Source organism: Gossypium arboreum, chromosome 10 (genome assembly GCF_025698485.1).
Source record: "Gossypium arboreum isolate Shixiya-1 chromosome 10, ASM2569848v2, whole genome shotgun sequence".
NCBI lineage: Eukaryota > Viridiplantae > Streptophyta > Magnoliopsida > Malvales > Malvaceae > Gossypium > Gossypium arboreum.
The window spans coordinates 31873925-31883949 of record NC_069079.1 but is presented as its reverse complement, the minus strand read 5'-3'; positions in this window follow the sequence as shown (position 1 = coordinate 31883949).

The window sequence follows — 10025 nt, the reverse complement described above, 5'->3', positions numbered from 1 at the left end:
GTAGCATCTCTAGATCCTCTCTGACCGCCACTAGCATTCCCCATATTTCTGGATGGTCTACCCCGAGCAGTAGTAGCACCTGGTTTCCCACTCTGATTTACATTTCGTTCAGACAGTCTCGGGCAATCTTTGATAAAGTGGTCAGCTGATCCACACTTATAACAGGAGCGATCATGGAATCTACAACTCCTTGAATGCCATTTACCACAATACTGACACTCTGTTCTATCTCGACGATCATTTCCAACACTGGCAACCGAAGTGACTCGTGTACTCACAGGGGGTCGATCACGATCTCGTCTAGAAAAGCCCGAAGTGTCTTTAGACCGGCCTAAATCACCTCTAAATTTCTTCGATGGTGTTGAAAGGGCTTCCCGAAGATCTCTTCTGAAACTTCTTTGCTCCCATATCGACTTTTCTTTTCTCCTTCTTGAGCTCTTGACTTTGCAAGCTCGCTCGACAAGTACCACAAATTCTCGATTTCTAAAATGCCAACATACGAGTTTTATATCATCGTTTAGTCCATCTTGAAATGTTTACACATTCGACACGAAGAAATGCATTCTCGGCGTCTGGCTAAGCCTTACAAACTTTCGTTCATAGTCGATGAACCGACATGGAACCTTGTTTAAGTTCAAGAAATTCTTTCCGTTTTGATTCATGAATCTTTGGTGATATACTTTTTTGAAACTTCGGTTTGGAAAAACTCCCAAGTTACTTGCTCTCTGGGCACTGTGAAATCAACGTATTCCACCAATAGTAGGCGAGAATCATGTAGCAAGGAGATAGTACACTTTAGGCATTCATCGGTGTGCAAGATAGTTCATCAAGTACCGAATAGTGTTGTCAACCAAAATTCAGCTTGCTCGGCATCATCATTTGTCTATAGCTTTAAATTGAGTAGCACATGTTTTCGGATTACATCAGCGAGGGCTTATTTAACCTTATTTGGTCGATTCTGGGAGGTATCGCAGTGTAGTGTGTGACCCAAAATTGACCCTAGTCGGGATGTGGTTTCGGGACCACAAAACCGAGGCATAAAAATAATTTAAAATTTATTTTGATGCCTATGATATGTGTTAATTTGTGTGTGACATTTTTGATGTTTCGATTTAGTGTTATAAATGCGAATTTCACTAGAAAGGACCTAATAGTGAACTTTGAAAGTATGATGGGGAAATGTGTGATGACTAGTTGCTCATGCATGCAAAAATAAAGGATTTGCATGTCAAATTTCCCCCAACATGAAGTGGCGGCCATGGCAGAGAGGATGGGCAAAACATGTCATGAAACATGTTTTGTTGGTGCATTAGGGAGAAATAATAAACAAAGGTGTATGGGTAAGAAAAGAATGAAAAAAAAAAGTGTGTGAGTGTGGTATTCCCCCCCCATTGCCGTGAGTTGTAGAGAAAAAAAGAAAAATTTTGTTCATCCTTTCTTTGAGCCAAAACTAAGGAAGAAGGAGGATTTTTGCTTCATGCTTGGTTTGGAAGAGATCTAGAAGGAGATTTGGCTAAGTTTGCATCAAGATTAAGGTATGTATGAGGTTGTGTTAGGAGTTTCATACATGTTTTGGTTGCTAACTTGATGTGCATGTTAGCCATGGCTCAAATCTTTGTTAAGCCATGGAAATGGTATTTGGCCAAAGTTGTTATGGTGATAAAGCCATTGCATGCTAAGTATGAAGCTTGATGATGATGCATGCAATGATGGATTGTCTACTTTTGAGTAAGATTTTGAGTTTTCTTTTTGTTTAATCATGATTGAAGTTGAAAAGGGGCATGATTGTCATATTCGGCCATGATGCATTCATGAGCATGGTTCATGCTTCTTGCATGTTAGTTAAAATTTGTGTTTTGGATGGCTATGGACACCTTGAAATTGACCATGCTCATATATGTATATATATGTTTGCACATGATGTTTTGGTTATGAACTAAGTGATGAATATGGTTGTTTAAAGAAGAAGATGTTGAAGAATGATTGTGAAATTGCAAGCACATTCGGCCTAGCACACATATGAGTGCTTGATGCTATATTATAAGTTTTGAGCTACAATATGCAAAGCATTAACTAGTAAAATGCATGCTGTTTTTGTGAGGTATTAAGTGCATAATTGGCCTCAACATGTACATGAATATTCGGCCTTGGGTAGCCTATTGAAGGCTTTAGCTTTTCCTTGATGCTCGAATAAATTGTATTGAATTGCTTGATGTAGTATAAAATGTGCATGACCATTGTGTATTCAAGCTAAAGAGTGGCCATATGACCATTTAAACTCCTTGTCATATTCGCCATAAGCTAGCACAATGAGGTTTTAATAAATTGAATTTGTTTGAATTAGCTCAAGAGCTAAGAGGGCCACAATTGGACAAGGGAAGGAAAAAGTGATCGAATAGCCGTAAAAGCCGTTCGACAACATCCGAGTAAGTCCTCAAGAAGTGACCTTACTTGAATTATGTGGAATGAAATATGGATGTATTGATTATTGATTTATGTGTGTATGAGTATTGAATAATACCGGGCTAAGTCCGAAGGCGATTATGCTAGTGATTATAATTGTGTTTGAGCCTTAGTAACGAGAATGAAATATGTATGTCCAATGATTATTGATGTATGTGTGCATGAGAAATTGAATGATATCCGGGCTAAGCCCCGAAGACAATTATGCTGGAAATTATATCCGGGTTAAGACCGAAGGCAATTGTGCTAGTGGCTACATCCGGCTAAGACCGAAGGCATTCGTGCGAGACATTCTATCCGGGCTAAGACCAGAGGCGGTTGTGCGTGGTTATATCCGGTTATATTCGAAGAATCTTGGGCTGGAGGTGAGTGTTGGTTGCTGTAATAAATTCAATTAGTACACTCGAGAAGCCCAAAGAATAAGAATGCGTTTATATGTGCATTGGAAAGTCGACATGTTTGAGCAACATTCGCTCAATCGACTAATGAATTTCAGTTATTGAATTGATTGATACTTTGTGAAAGTATATAATGATGAAGTGTGAAGTAAGAATGTGTATTAATGAAATGATGCATTTGGCTATGTGAATGTATTGCTGTAATTAGAGTTGATTATATTCCTTGAGACTTACTAAGCATAAAAATGCTTACCCGTTGCTTTGGCTCTCTGTTTTATAGATTTCGCTCGATAGCAATCGGATTCGGGATCAATAAAGTCGAAGTCATCCACACTATCAACGTCTCTAATTTTGGTATAAATTTTGGTTGAACTTTGAAATGGCATGTATAGGACTACCCTTGTTGGTTAAATATGTTGTGATGTATTTGTATGCGGCCATGCGAAAATGGCTCGTAAAAGTGAAGTATCGACTTAGACTATTTGCGGTTTGTATATGTATATATTTGGTGTCATGATGTGACCATGGATTGTAAATGGGAATGTTGGTCACATGATCAGCCATTGGCATGGTTAAAATGATCATATATGAACCTATGTATGGCAAGACTAGTTGGTTCATGGAGACTACCAAATAGGTAAGACCTACCTTAAAAACAGATGCTGCCAGCTGCAGTGAGGTGAATGTGAAAAATCACCAAAATTTGTAGGAATGGTATTAAATAGTTAATAAGCTATGTAAATGAACCTTGATGAGTCTATTTTCATATGGAAGAAACGAAATGGTCATAGGAGTTACATGTTAAGAGATATTAAAGCTATTGTGAGACAGGGCCAGAACGGTTTCTGGGTCCCCTATCGCAACTTTAAAAATTTTCTATAAATTATCCAGAAAGAATTAGGAGTCATGCCTTATATGTACAGATTCCATTTTGAGTCTAGTTTCATTAGAAACAAACGGCACCAGTATTAAAGTTCTTTACAGTGAGATATTCAAGTTGTAACGTGCAAAGGTCAGAGCAGTCGATCCCTATAACATGGGTGACTTTAACTAATAAACTGTACCAATTGGCCCGACCAAAAATTCTAGGAATATGTCCATGGATGGATACATGAGTCTAAATTCAGGAAAATTCTGAAACCAGTTTCGAGTTTTGAAACTCGAGATATGATTTTTGAGGCGACGGTGGCGCAGTTTTCCAACTATTGGAAATGTCAAATTGGTGGGCAAAACAAGTGAACTTGGTTTGTTAACCCCTCGTGTCCGACACGGCGATGGTCTCGGGTTGAGGCGTTACAATTTTATTGGTATCGAGCCACGGTTTAGTCGATTCTAGGACTACCGTGATGTGTTTGGGGTCTAGCTATACATGCCAATAAATGATGAATCGATAGTGTGGTGATTTCGACAATTTGACTTTGTGTTTGTTTATAGCAATGGATCCGATCCCAACCGAAGCGATAGCGATGATGTGGAGAGTGTGGCACCTGCTCCGCGCAAGAACAGGACAGCCGCGGACTCTCAACCTATGGCCGACAATCCGAATGATGAGGCTAGGCAAGCCTTTTATAGTGTGATGAGCGAATGGTTTAATCAATACATTCGAACTAACACTATTGTTCCACAACCTCCATTCCCGACAAATGCAACCCCGCACCTACAATACCTCGGTGGTGACCAAATAAGGTCAAGTAAGCCCCGGTCGATAGGATTCGAAAACATGGGGCCCTTGAATTTAAGGCTACGGATGATGATGATGCCGAAGCGAGCTGAATTTTGGTTGGATAACACTATCAAGGTGCTCGATGAGCTATCCTGTACACCGATGAGTGCTTAAAGTGTACCATCTCCTTGCTACGTGAGTCCGCCTACTATTGGTGGAGTACTCGACTTCGTGGTACCTAGAGAGCAAGTGACTTGGGAATTCTTTCAAATCGAGTTAGAAAAAGTATATCGATCGAGATTCATCGACCAAAAGCAAAGGAATTCCTTGACCTTAAGCAAGGTTCTATGTCGATTCTGACTACGAACGAAAATTTGTGAGGCTTAGCCGATGCAGCGAGAATGCATTTCGTCGAAGCCATTATGTATAAGCGCCGAGGATGGGCTGAATGATGATATAAGGATGTTCGTTGGCATTCTCGAGATCGAGAGTTCGTAGTACTTGTTGGCGAGCTTGTAAAGCAGAAGAGCTTAGAAAGGAGAAACAAAAAGTGATGTGGGAACCGGAGAATTCGAAAGAGGTCCTCGGAAAGTCTCTTCAACAAGCATCAAAGAGATTTCGAGATGATGCGAGCCGGTCTAGAGCGTTTGGGCTTTTCTAGGCGAGGACGCGATCGACCCTTGTGACCACACGAGTCACTTGATCGCCGATGGTGGAAATGATCGTAGAGAGAGGCGGAGTGTCCACATTGTGGCAAATGGCATTCGGGGAGCTGTTGGTTTCGTGATCGCTCCTGCTATAAGTGTGGGTAGGCCGACCACTTTATGAAGGATTGCAGGATGCATGAGCAGAATGTAAGTCGAGTGGAAACCGGGTGCTACCTTTGCTCGAGGTAGGCCACCTAGAAATATGGGCAATGTCGATTGGCGGTCGAGAGGATCTAGAGATGCTACCATCGGATCGAGGCTCGTGCTCTGCAAGGACTTATGCCATCTGCGCGCGTGAGGATCTTGCCTCTCCGGATGTCATTCTGGTACTTTCACTCTTTTCAATACAAATGTGATTGCTTTGATTGACCTGGTTCTACTCATTCATATATATGTGAAACCTTAGCATCTAGTAAGGCTTTGCCTATTGAGTCTCTTGAGTTTGTAATTGGTGTCAAACCCCTTGGGTCATTACGTGCTTGTCAACAAAGTGTGCAAGAAAAGTCCCTAGTGTTAGGGTTCTTGTTTTTGGCGGACTTGATGCTTTTGCCGTTCGATGAGTTCGACATTGTTCTTGGTTTGGATTGGTTGACCATGCGATGCGGTTGTAAATTGCAAGAGCAAGACTATCGATTTGAGGTCTTGCGAATAATGAAATAATTGAGTTGAGTCTACGGACTTAAAGGGGTTGCCATTGTAATATCGGCGATGTTGGCGAAAATATGTAAGAAAAGGGTGCGGCGTACCTTGCATCGTGCTCAATGACAAGGAATCGGAAAAGAAACCGAATCGTGTCGTTGGTTTGTGAATACGGATGTTTTCCCAGAAGAATTGCGGGTTTACCACTGTTCGGGAAATAGAATTTGGCATCGAATTGGCTTTGGTACCACTCAATTTCGATAGCTCCGTATCGTATGACACCAACGGAATTAAAGGAGTTAAGCTCGATTGCAAGAATTGGTGGATAGAGGTTTTGCTCGCTTGAGTTTTTCGCCTTGGGGTGCTCGGTGTTGTTCGTGAAGAAGAAGGATGGAACCATGCGGTACGTGCATCGACTATCGTCGACAATAAAGCAACGATAAAGAACAAATATCCGTTGCCACGTATTGATGACTTGTTCGATCAAGCTGAAGGGAGCCTCGGTGTTCTCGAAAATAGATTTGAGATCGGGCTATTATCAATTGCGAATCAGAGATTCGGACGTACCCAAGAGCGCCTTGAGCGAGATATGGTCACTATGAGTTCCTAGTGATGCCGTTTGGGCTCACTAATGCCCTGCGGTATTTATGGATTTAATGAATCGGATCTTGGACAATATTTGGATCGATTCATAGTCGTGTTCATTGATGACATCTTGGTCTATTCAAGAAATGAGACCGAACATCTTTGAACACTGCGGTTAGTCTTTGCAAATCTTACGGGATAATCAATTATATGCTAAGTTCAACAAGTGTGAGTTACGGTTAAGAGAGGTTAGCTTCTTGGGTCATGTGGTATCTGCATCGGGTATTCGAGTCGACCGAATAAAATTTCAGCCATACTTAATTGGAAGCCTCAGAAATATTCTTGAGGTTGAAGCTTTTGGGGCTTGCCGATTATTACAAACGATTTGTAAAGGCTTCTCAACGATAGCCACGCCGATGATGGCTTCTCCAAAAGGATGTTAAGTTGAATGGATGGAGAAATGCCAAAAAGTTTCGATCAATGAAAACTTATTTGGTGAAGCCCCAATTTTAGTGCAACCCGAATCGGCAAAGAGTTTGTCATCTATAGTGGCGCCTCCTCCTTGGGTTAGGTTGCGTATTGATGCAAGAAGGTCGAGTTGTGGCCTGTCGTCGAGGCAATTAAAGCCACACGAGAAAAATTATCCGACCCATGATCTCGAATTGGCGCCATTGTGTTCGCCTTAAAGATATGGCGACATTACTTATTTGGTGAAAGGTGCCATGTGTACTCGGATCACAAAAGTCTCAAATATTTGATGACCCAAAGAGACTTAAATCTGCGACAAAGGCGTTGGCTCGAGTTGTTAAAAGATTATGAGTGATCATTGACTATCACGGGAAAGGCGAATGTGGTTGCGGATGCCTTGAGTCGTAAATCATTATTCGCTTTCTGGCGATGAGCGATGCACTTATGCATTCGATCCGATAGTGTATTAGTAGCTGAATTGAAAGCCAAACCACTTTGTTGATACATCAAATTCGAGAAGCTCGGAAAGTCGACGACGAGTTGGGTGCAAAAGCGAAATGAGTGTGTGCGAACAAGGACTCGAATTTCAAATCGATGATGACGATTGTTTGAGGTTCAAAAGTCGTCTGTGTGTTCCAAAGAATTGAACTCATTTCGATAATTCGAATGAAGCCCATTGTAGCCGAATGGCAATCCACGGGAATCGAAGATGTACAATGATTTGAAGCGTCGGTTTTGGTGGCATGGTATGAAGCGAGACATCTCCGACTTTGTTTGAGATGTTTAATATGTCAACAAGTGAAAGCGGAACATCGGTGCCTTGAGATTACTTGACCAATCACGATGCGAGTGGAAATGGGATCGAGTCACAATGGACTTTGTATCCGGTTGCCATTGTCGACAAGTAAGAAGGATGCGGTTTGGGTCGTGGTAGATCGATTGACTAAGTCAGCCCACTTTGTCCCGTCGTCACGGATTTTCAATGGACAAATTAGCGAATTATGCGTTTCTCAGTTGTGAAATTACACGGGTGCCTATTTCCATCGTGTGGGATAGAGATCCGAGATTTACCTCGCGATTTTGGAAAAAGTTGCAAGAAGCTTTGGGTACCAAGTTGCATTTCAGACCGCCTTTCACCCCAAACCGATGGTCAATCCGGCGGATAATTCGGATACTTGAGGATATGTTAAGATGTTGCGTCCTCGAGTTTAGTGGTTCATGGGAGCGGTATTTGCCGTTGATTGAATTAACACAACAACGACTTTCAATCAAGTATTAAGATGGCACCCTACGAGGCTTTGTGCGATTCGTAAATGCCGTACACCATTGTTTTGGTGAGCTTGGTGAAAGCAAGATTTTGGGGTGGATTTGATTAGGGATCTGAGCAGAAAGTGAAAGTAATCCGTGAAAGTCGAAGATAGCCTCCGATCGTCGAAGTCGTGCAGCGGATCTGAAGCGTAAGGATATCGAGTATCGGTGGGTGATAAAGTGTTTCTCAAGGTATCGCCTTGGAAAAAGATACTCGAGATTTACCGTAAGGGCAAAAGTGAGCCGAGGTTCATTGGGCCATATGAGATATCCGGCGAGTCGGTCGGTGGCATATCATTTGATTTTGCCCCGAACTCAAAAGGTTCACGATGTCTTTCATGTTTCGATGCTTGACGCTATAGATCCGATCCATCATGCGTGATTAGTCCATCGAAATTGAAATTCAAGCTAATATGAGTTATGAGGAAGAACCGATTCGTATCCTATCACGAGAAGTGAAAGAGTTGCGAAACAAGCGGGTTCATTGGTGAAAGTGTTATGGCTCAAGCACGGGATAGAAGAAGCTACTTGGGAGACCGAGAACTCTATGAAAGAGCGATATCCAAACCTATTTACGGTAAGATTTTGAGGGACGAAAATTTCTTAAGTGGGGAGAGTTGTGACAGCCCAAAATTGACCCTAGTCGGGATGTGGTTTCGGGACCACAAAACCGAGGCATAAAAATAATTTAAAATTTATTTTGATGCCTATGATATGCGTTAATTTGTGTGTGACATTTTGATGTTTCGATTTAGTGTTATAAATGTGAATTTCACTAGAAAGGACCTAGTAGTGAACTTTGAAAGTATGATGGGGAAATGTGTGATGACTAGTTGCTCATGCATGCAAAAATAAAGGGATTTGCATGTCAAATTTCCTCCCCAACATGAAGTGGCGGCCATGGCAAGAGAGGATGGGCAAAACATGTCATGAAACATGTTTTGTTGGTGCATTAGGGAGAAATAATAAACAAAGGTGTATGGGTAAGAAAAGAATGAAAAAAAATGTGTGTGAGTGTGGTATTCCCCCCATTGTCGTGAGTTGTAGAGAAAAAAAGAAAAATTTTGTTCATCCTTTCTTTGAGCCAAAACTAAGGAAGAAGGAGGATTTTTGCTTCATGCTTGGTTTGGAAGAGATCTAGAAGGAGATTTGGCTAAGTTTGCATCAAGATTAAGGTATGTATGAGGTTGTGTTAGGAGTTTCATGCATGTTTTGGTTGCTAACTTGATGTGCATGTTAGCCATGGCTCAAATCTTTGTTATGCCATGGAAATGGTATTTGGCCAAAGTTGTTATGGTGATAAAGCCATTGCATGCTAAGTGTGAAGCTTGATGATGATGCATGCAATGATGGATTATCTACTTTTGAGTAAGATTTTGAGTTTTCTTTTTGTTTAATCATGATTGAAGTTGAAAAGGGCATGATTGTCATATTCGCCATGATGCATTCATGAGCATGGTTCATGCTTCTTGCATGTTAGTTAAAATTTGTGTTTTGGATGGCTATGGACACCTTGAAATTGACCATGCTCATATATGTATATATATGTTTGCACATGATGTTTTGGTTATGAACTAAGTGATGAATATGGTTGTTTAAAGAAGAAGATGTTGAAGAATGATTGTGAAATTGCAAGCACATTCGGCCTAGCACACATATGAGTGCTTGATGCTATATTATAAGTTTTGAGCTACAATATGCAAAGCATTAACTAGTAAAATGCATGCTGTTTTTGTGAGGTATTAAGTGCATAATTGGCCTCAACATGTACATGAATATTGGCCTTGGGTAGCC